The sequence below is a fragment of the Lactuca virosa genome, chromosome 4 (genome assembly GCF_052849685.1).
Source record: "Lactuca virosa cultivar CGN04683 chromosome 4, Lactuca_virosa_CGN04683_v6, whole genome shotgun sequence".
In the NCBI taxonomy this organism is placed as follows: domain Eukaryota; kingdom Viridiplantae; phylum Streptophyta; class Magnoliopsida; order Asterales; family Asteraceae; genus Lactuca; species Lactuca virosa.
The window spans coordinates 197,396,981-197,407,193 of record NC_136429.1 but is presented as its reverse complement, the minus strand read 5'-3'; positions in this window follow the sequence as shown (position 1 = coordinate 197,407,193).

The window sequence follows — 10,213 nt, the reverse complement described above, 5'->3', positions numbered from 1 at the left end:
TCTAACAACACACCATCTGATACACCACAATTTAAACAAGATAAAAACAAAATCAAGGTGTATACCATCAAAAGAAAAGACAAAACCACTCTAATAAAAAGAACTTATTTGGTTGATATTTCTGCTGCTATTCCTTTTTCTGTAAAAGACTCACCAGGGCCCAAGAGACTTTGGGTTCCTAAATCTGCTTGAATTTGCAGGTTATAAGTGACGAGCAGTTCGATGACGAATGGTACATTGACAGTGGCTGCTCTCGTCACATGACAGGAAGGAGGGAAGAACTGAGGGAGTTTCGGTCCCTTAAGGATGGTGGATGTGTGAAGTATGGAAACAATTCTTTTGGCACAATTAGAGGATATGGAATGATAACCAACGGAGAATTCACAATTCGAAAAGTGGCTTGCGTGGAAGGATTGCAGCACAACCTCATCAGTGTATCTCAATTGGTTGTGGGAACTGGTTTGAAAGTTTCATTCGATGATGAGGGATCAGAAATTATTGAAAAGCAATCCAAAAGAGTTCTGTTGAAGTCTGAACGCAAGGGAGAGATGTATCCTTTAAATCTCAACCCAATTCGAGGAAAACCAGCAATATGGCTGTTGTCAAAGGCGAACTCTGATGAAAGCTGGTTATGGCATCGACGCCTATCGCACCTGAACTTCAAAGACATTAATAAGTTGGTGCTTGGTGATCATGTTCGAGGCCTTCCTCTTCTCAAGTTTGATAAGGAACACCTGTGTGCAGCGTGTGAGATGGGCAAACAAAGCAGAAAGAGCCATCCTACACGTATCAATTCAAAGATTGTTGAAGCTCTTGAACTTCTGCATATTGACTTATGTGGACCTTCTGCTATCGAAAGCATCGGTGGTAGTAAGTTCATTCTTGTCATAGTAGATGATTTTTCACGCTTCACCTGGGTTTTCTTTCTTAAACAGAAATCAGAAGCGACTCCCAAGTTGAAGGCGTTTATCAAGCAAGTGGAACTGCAGCTGCGAAAGCTGGTGAGGAATATTAGAAGCGACAATGGGCTTGAATTCAAGAATAAAGATTTTGAAGATTTTCAAGCTGAAAAGAGGATATCACAACTTCTCGTCCCCCTTATGTGAGGCAGCCCGAACCATGCTAAGCTTCGCTTCTCTTCCGCTATACTTCTAGGCCGATGCAGTTGTAACCGCGTGCTATACTCATAACCGATCCTTACTTAACAAACGATTATCCATCACTCCGTATGAGATTCTGAACAATCGAAAGCCCAACGTTAAATTTTTCCACGTGTTTGGTTCAAGATGCTTCATTTTCAATTCTAAAGAGAACCGAAACAAGTTCGACGTCAAAGCCGATGAGGGAATTTTTCTTGGTTATTCACTCAATTCAAAGGCATATAGGATTTTGAATAAACGCTCCAAATGTATTGAAGAATCCTACTATGTAACCTTTGATGACAATTACATGAAGAAAGTTCAAACAAGCGAAAGTACTGTGACAACCCGAAACTTTTTCGTTATCCTTACCCAGTTTCCGTTAATAAAACTTGGGTTTTATTTAATTCCGTCAAATTTCTTAGTTTGGGAAGGACTTCACGTTTTAAATAAATCAATTCGGATTTATTTTCGTTCACGTTAGTATTATTTTTGGACTAACGGAATATTCTAAGCTCAGTTCAATCGAGTTTTGGATTCAAAAACGAGGTTTTCTAAGTCAAAGCATAGCATCCGGGCCAAACAACCCTTCGAGAGGAGTTTACGGCCGCAAACTCAGTTTACGACCGTAAACCCTGTTCACGGCCGTAAACCCTCCACCCCACCCCTTGGCCGTAAACTCACCCCTATATAAGGGATGAGTGGCCTTCATTTCTCACTTTACACATCTCAGGAGCTTTCTCTCTCTACTATCTCTCTCTCTCTCTCTCTCTCTCTCTCTCTCTCTCTCTACAAACTTCGAATTTGCTCAAGGATCCTCAAGAATGTAAGTGATTCTTCACTTTGATTGTGTTTCTATCCTTATTCTAGTGATGAATCCATGTCTCAGCTCCTAAATCTCATCTTTTTCTAGATTTTCTCTCTCACCAAGAACACACACTAGTTCTTAGTGGCTAAAAACCTTATTTCAAGCTTCTTAACAGTAAGTAACTACCATCTGTACTTGTTATCTACTAGAAACCATCGATTTTCGCCTAAAAATCGACCTGAAACGCATGAACATAGGGGTTTACGGCCGTACTCCCTTCAATGACCATAAACTCCATTTTTGGTCGATTATTGACCTTTAAACTCTTCCTTGAGCTGGGCACGAGACTTAGGACACTTCCAGAAGGCTAGAAAGGACCTTGAAACACCGAAAATCGCACTTTTCGCCAAGTGTTTACGGCCGTAAACCCATGGACCGCAAATGCTTGGGCCGTAAACATATGGGCCGAAAACCCTATTGGGCCGCAAACCCTTGACCGTACACTCCTTTTACGACCGCAAACTCCCCATTTTCAAATCACATGCGATTCTAACACTTAGTTTTAAGTGTTTCCTGGTCCCTAGGATAATTTCCTTCCATAACAAATAGTGTTAGCCCTCACCTAATGCATATATGTACTTTTACATGCTAAATAGGATCCGTTTGTGCTCGAGGCTTTATTTGACACTCATCAATTCCTAGCAAATTACACTCGAATCCCACGTCAAACAGTGAGTTCGTACCCCTACGCTTTTTCCAAGTTTTTCATGTTTTCAGGGGGAATACAAGCAAAAGTACAAGGAAACTTGTGCTCAAAGTACATTATTTTGTTTAAAATAATTATATGTTCAGTATGCTTTTAACACAGAAAATAGTTTTACCAAACGATTAAGAAATCAACTCGTAGAAACAGTTTTTTAAAACTAAAGCAACAAATTTGTGAATCATATCGTAAAATGTGTTATTTTATAAAGGATTCATACAAAACGTAAACAGGATTTTTAGTAATATTACATGCAAATTGTTAGTCTAAAGTTGGAGACACGTCCTTGGTAACACTCCCCCGTATTTGAGAGTGTAGGACTACCACTTGTAACCAGAATCTCTTGTAGGGAGAGCGTGACTGTTGTGTATAGATCTATACGGGACTGACTATCCCGCACCTCGCTGCTAGCTACAGTGGAACCGTCAGGTCAAGGGTGACAAAAGTCATAAAAAGATACTAGCCCCGTTACGTGCCATATCAAGTCTAAGTACGGTTATGACACTCACAACCTAGATAATAGCAACATACATGTGTAATAATGAAACAAGTGAATTAACCTCAAAGTAATAACCGATTGGATTACTAGAAAGTATTAATAATACCCTTAGGACTTAGTTCACCACTTATTTATTAGTTTTATTTATGTAATAAGGCTAATACACCTCACAGGGAGCAAACAGGGTTTTCAAGAAAACTACGTGTAACGATGCAAGTATGGTAGATACTTGTACACCTCAGACAAGAACAGATAACCAACTATCAACTTTTAAGTAAAATATAGGATTTTCATGGAGTAACTCAACCTTACATAAACAGACTGTTTAACATACAACTAATGGATAATCAAACATCTTTTATAAGAAAATATAGGATTTTCTTGAGAAGCACTTTTCAAAGGATCAAAGAACATTTTCCTCCAAAAATTAAACGCTTATGAACTCACCAGCTTTTTGCTGATATTTTAAACTGCTTGTATTCTCAGGGCATTAGTAGACGGGTACTTCCAGAAGTTCGGAAAAGTTGGAGTGTTAGAGTCACGTCTTTACTATTGTACTTTTGCTATGAACAAAACTATGTAATAAACAATGTAAACCTTTTTCACATATGTATTCAATGTCTGGTTGTGTTTACTATGCTTGCTATGATACAATTGTTGTGATACTACGCATGACGTCCTCCGCCCCAGAACTTTTCCGCCGTTCTGGTTTTGGGGTGTGACAAGTACCATGGGGGAAATATTTCCACAATCCGGACAAGTCTCAATTCCTATTTCCAACTTGTTTGAAGAGTACATAAGACTATTTGATGAACCAGAAAAGGCCATACACTCAGAAGCGAAAGCAGCAGACAACAAAATTGACAATCTGAAAAAGATCATGGATGAAGCTGCAAATGAAATGGAAAATGAACCTCCTAAACCGACTGGTGGTCAACCCTCAACTAACCCTCCAAACAACAGCTCAACATTCAAGGGGGAGGGTTCATCTGTACCAAAAACAACCGATTTGTCTTTCGAGGGGGAGAATCCAACTCCAACCCCAACCCATAATAGTCCAATCGAGGGGGAGAATCCAACTCCGACCTCAACCCATAATAGTCCAATCGAGGGGGGGGGGGAATCCAACTCCAACCGATGGTGAAAATCCTAAACCTGACATGGGATATGCTTCGCCATTTGAGGGGGAGAATGAGAATACAAATGACGAAGGTGATCAATCAGAATTTGAAGAAGAGGTAAATGCAGAGTTGGATCCTGTCTATGACCCAAATTACCCTCCTCTAATGAAATGGACTAAGGATCATCCCAAAACACAAATAATTGGTGAATCATCTGAGCGAGTTCTCACACATTCTCAATTGAAAGCGAAACAAACTGCCTTATTCTCTCATGTTGAATTCTGCATGTTTAATTCGTTTGTCTCGAAAATCGAACCAAAGACGGTTAATGTTGCACTTGATCACGCTGATTGGGTACAAGCAATGCAAGATGAACTCCATGAGTTTGAACGTAATCGAGTTTGGAGACTGATTAAATGATAATACAAATGACGAAGGTGATCAATCAGAATTTGAAGAAGAGGTAAATGCAGAGTTGGATCCTGTCTATGACCCAAATTACCCTCCTCTAATGAAATGGACTAAGGATCATCCCAAAACACAAATAATTGGTGAATCATCTAAGCGAGTTCTCACACGTTCTCAATTGAAAGTGAAACAAACTGCCTTATTCTCTCATGTTGAATTCTGCATGTTTAATTCGTTTGTCTCGAAAATCGAACCAAAGACGGTTAATGTTGCACTTGATCACGCTGATTGGGTACAAGCAATGCAAGATGAACTCCATGAGTTTGAACGTAATCGATTTTGGAGACTGATTCCCACTCCAAAGGATGTTTCTGTGATCGGCTTAAAATGGGTATTCAGGAATAAGTTGGATAAAGAGGGCAACGTAATTCACAATAAAGCTCGGTTGGTGGTAAAGGGATATTGCCAAGAAGAAGGGATAGACTATGAGGAGACCTTCGCTCCTGTAGCATGGTTGGAATCCTTTAGAATCTTTCTGGCATATGCTGCACATAAAAACTTCGAAGTTTTCCAGATGGATGTGAAATGTGCTTTCTTAAATGGAGAACTAGAAGAAACGGTGTATGTCGAGCAACCACCTGGGTTCGTGAACGAGAAATACCCTAATCACTGCTATGTGTTGGATAAAGATGTATATGGTCTGAAGCAAGCACCGAGAGCCTGGTATGAAACATTAACTCGCTTTCTTAAAATGTCGAAATTGAAGCAAGGTTCGGTTGACCCAACCTTCTTCCGAAAGAAAGAAGGCGAACATCTAATGATAGTTCAGATTTATGTTGATGACATCATCTTCGGCTCCACGAATCCTAGCTTAACGACTGAATTCAGGAAGTTGATGGAGACTAAATTTGAAATGAGCGTAATGGGTCCAATTAACTTTTTCCTTGGATTGAATATAAGACAGGGACCGGAAGGCATATTTATCAACCAGGAGGCCTACACGAAGAACTTGCTGGCGAAGTTCGGTATGATGGGAGATTCGAAGGTGAAGGTTCCCATGGTGTTTGGCACAAAGTTAACACCATCTCTGGAAAAACCTGTTGTTGACGTAACACTCTATCGTCAAATGATAGGGTCTCTTATGTATCTAACAGCTAGTAGACCAGACATTATGTTCTCTGTTTGTTATTGTGCCAGGTTTCAAGCAAATCCAAGAGAACCTCATATGGTGGCAGTGAAAAATATTTTCCGTTATCTGAAGCGAACCTCTTCTCTCGGTCTTTGGTACCCTGCTAAATCCGGATTCTTTGTTCAAGTCTTTTCTGACGCCGATCTTGGAGGATGCGGTCTGGACCGAAAAACCACAACTGGAGGATGCCAATTCCTTGACGGTAAACTTGTTAGCTGGTAGTCCAAGAAGCAAACCTGTGTGTCTCTTTCAACAGCCGAAGCTGAGTACATAGCTGCAACATCTTGTACCTCACAAGTGATATGGATACAAAGCCAACTAAGAGACTACAGACTGAGTATGAAGAAAATACCTCTCTATTGTGACTCTGAAAGCGCGATAAGAATATGTCACAATCCAGTGCAACACTCAAAGACAAAGCATATTGCACTAAGATACCATTTCATCAAGGACCATGTTGAAGATGGAAACGTGGAAGTACATTTCGTTCGGTCCTCCGATCAACTGGCTGACATCTTCACTAAAGCCTTACCAGAAGCAAGCTTCAATAAAATTCTACAAGGTTTGGGAATGATGGAAGCAGAGTCGGTACCGAACCCTCAAATCTCTCTCTAAAAATTAGACAAGCAAAATAGAGCGAACGCTCGGTCTATTTCGGCTCCATAATTTTCGGGAACCGAAATGAACCGAACGCTCGGTCTATTTCGGCTCCAGAATTTTAGGGAACCGAAATGAACCGAACGCTCGGTCTATTTCGGCTCCGGAATTTTTGGAGACCGAAATGAACCGATCGCTCGGCTTATTTCACTTCATTCTTTTAAGGTTTGATTTCGATTGTATACTTTGTAAACTCTCTTTTAAATCTTTTTATTGCTATGTTTTATCTTTATTCCTAGAGTTTTGTTAACATTCATTTCATTTATTCTCGTTTCTTTTTCTGTTTTTATTATTTTTCAGAAAATTTCAAAATTCAAAAATATTATTTCTGTTTTTATTATTTTTCAGAAAACATCAAAAATCCAAAAATATTTCATTTTTATTATTTTTCAGAAAATTCAAAATTCCAAAAGGTTTTATCTTTTAATTTTCTCTTTTGCTTTTATTATTATTTGTTTTGTTTGTGTGTGTGGTTTGTTTGTCTTTGTCTATTCTCTTTAGGTACCAAGTATATCGTTGGTACATCAATTGGAGCTAGGGCATGTACGACCATTTTAATTTGAACTAGTTAAGTGTCCCTAGAAGCATGCTGCTGCATGTAGACCGAAGCCTATAAGACTATGAGTCAGGCCTTAATGATTTGATCTATACCTATCGTTTCTTCCCAATCAGGCTGCTAAATCCACTCAAGTCATGAGCTACCTTACTCTTCTCAAAACAGTTCAGATTTTTCTGCTTTGTCACTTTTATCTAGCAGGGGTACTTTCGGTTCCTTAACCACCTCCTCTACACTCTCCATCAACTTTCGTTTCACCAAGGTAACCCTTGAGACTCTCAGATATTACCACTGAGGTTTACGGTTACACAAAATCTGTGTTTATGATCTTAGATGCGTACACCACGTGCTAAGTGAGACCCAAAATCCAACACCAATAATGAATTGACGGTGAATATTTATATTCAAGATCTCACTTGTTACCTAACGAAATCTCATTTTATTTTTGAGTGGTTAACACCAAGGCATTTCTTCCCATAAAGATCCATTTTGGTTTTTGTTTTTGAGATTTTTCTAACATCTTTAGTCACAACAAATTCTATCAAACCTACTTGTTCAACAGACCACATCGGTCTCACGAGTACTTCATCCAACGTTCGGTCTTATGTTAAGTATCGATGTTCGGTTGAAGATAAGCCACCCTTTAGACCCATTATTTGAAAAGAAGCCTTTCGGTGTTTCTTTACAAATACTCGATTGTATTTTTTCGGGGAACCACACAAGCACTTCAAGTCTCTCTTGACTTTGAAGGAAGAGATTCTTGCTCGGAATCATCTGCTTCATGTCTTATTACAGACATCACTCACATCCTATACACATTTTGCTTTATTTCTTTATTTTTGGCACACTCTTACACGCAAATTATTTGTGATTTTCCAAAAATTCTGGTTAATGTTCCTTGTGGCCCGTTTAAAGTTTTCTTTTGGAGCGAAAGTGGTTCTTTTGACATATAGAGCGAAAGTGCATTTGAAAAGACGCGATGTGGATAAGATTTTGACTCATGTCAATGGATAATCATTCATATTGGGCGCGTGAATTTGAAACGGTTTCTAGACCCACGCTTGATGACGTCTATCTAGGGAAACCACGCTGTCAAATCGCGGTTTTTCAGGCGACGTTTCAGTGACCGTATCATCATCACTAAGATTCTTTCTCTCTCCTGGAAATGGTATATAAAGGGTTTCTCACACCAATTGTACCTTCTTACCCTCTTCAAACTCTCTCAAATACAACAGGTGATCTTCAACTGTTCATCTTCTTCCTTACATCAACAATGGCGGAATCATCATCTTTTCAAGATCAAACTGCTTCATCGTCATTGCTTGTGATCAAACCTAATCAGAACTTGATCATTCAACTGAACCCCTTTTTGTATGATTCATACATGCTCCACGTTGTTGAATGTCTCAAGTACTCCCCACTGGTTATCGCTCTTACGCAGGTGGAATCTGTTCCCATGTCTCTGTTGTCTCAAGTGTACTCTACTGCGTCTTACGACAAGAACAAGGAGAGGATCTATTTTCAAATCTTCACTCACAAGACATCAATTTCGAAAGGTCGATTCTGTTCCCTGTTAAGGCTTGCCGTCGATGCTTCTGTCATCTCTCCTGATTTCATCACTACAACCCAGTTGTTTATGATGCTTTATGAGATGGGGTATACTGATGTTCTTACCACAGTGACGAAGTTTAAGAAGTCGTGTTTGCTGCCACAATGGAATGGGTTGCTTACTCTTATCAACAAAGGTTTAGCGGAATGGTAGCTGGGAAAGATGGTACGAGTAAGGGTTTTCTGACCATTCTCTATGGTCTCTACAATGGTATTAATCTGGATTATGGCTCAATTATTTGGTCGCAACTAGTGCAAAGTCTCAACACCTCAACTAGACATTCAGAGATTTCTTGTGGTCTTTCTGGACCATCATCACCCGACGGGCCATTGACAACTTACAGATTCCAGTTATGAAAGATGCATTGGTCTCCTCTGTGGCTACTTTTCATACGAAGAAGATTATCTTCTCAGATGCTACCAAGTTTTCTCACATCGGTTCGATACCTGAACCAATGTACAGGTGTGTGTCGAGCGAAAGTAATGTGATGGCTGACTACCGGAAGCTTACTCCCAAGGGCTCAAGAGAACTGACTCCTGAACAGAAGGTTGCCTTAGATGCTGTGGAAAAGCCAGCAAAGCGAGGGAAGAGGTCAGATCCTAAAAAGGTGGAAACCGAAGGTCCTTCTTCTAAGCTTGTCAAGTCCAAAAAGCGAAAGGCTGAAAAAGCTAATTCTTCGGCTCCAAAGAAAGTTAAGAAGATGGCAAGGAAATCAAAGAGTCCTTCTCCTTCAAGTTCAGATCATGCTGAGCAGAAATCGGCTGATGAGGAAGAAGAGGTTCAGCATCACGGTTCACCAAGAGGTAATACACCTCCTCGTTCTCCAACTCCCACTGAACCACTCAATGACGAAATTCCAACTCCTCCTCTATCTCCACCGAAGACTACTGTTCCAGTTTCGGTTGCTCCAATTCCACCACCACCACCGGTTAGTACTGTACCAATCTCTACAACTCCTTTACCCCCTCCCATCTTTTCACAAGCAACTACCACAACTACACCTATTTCCACCACTCCAACCGAACCTCCAGTAAACGTCAACGTATCTGATACGGGGACTAATACTGAAACCGAAACCCCTGTTACATCCAAACCTCTTTCACCCTCACCCTCAACTGATTCTGGTGCTACTGTCGGTGGTGACAATCTTGAGTTTGACTCAAACTATTACAGTCCTTATAGACTTCCCACTGATGAAGATGAAGAGGCTCCAGTAACCAGACAACAAGTGCAAAGTCTCGATGAAAATCTTGATCAATTGCTCGCTTCTTCTTCGAAGTATAATGATGTTGTGCTGAAGGCTTTCCTGGACACTGCTTTTGAACAGTATACAGGAGCAATTGATAAATCCACAAAGGCGGTTGAAGCATCTACATCTTCATGTCAGAAGGCTACTACAGATGTTGCTGAACTCATTCACAGTTCTCAGATCTTTCTTGAATCCCTTAAGGGTCATGCTGATGC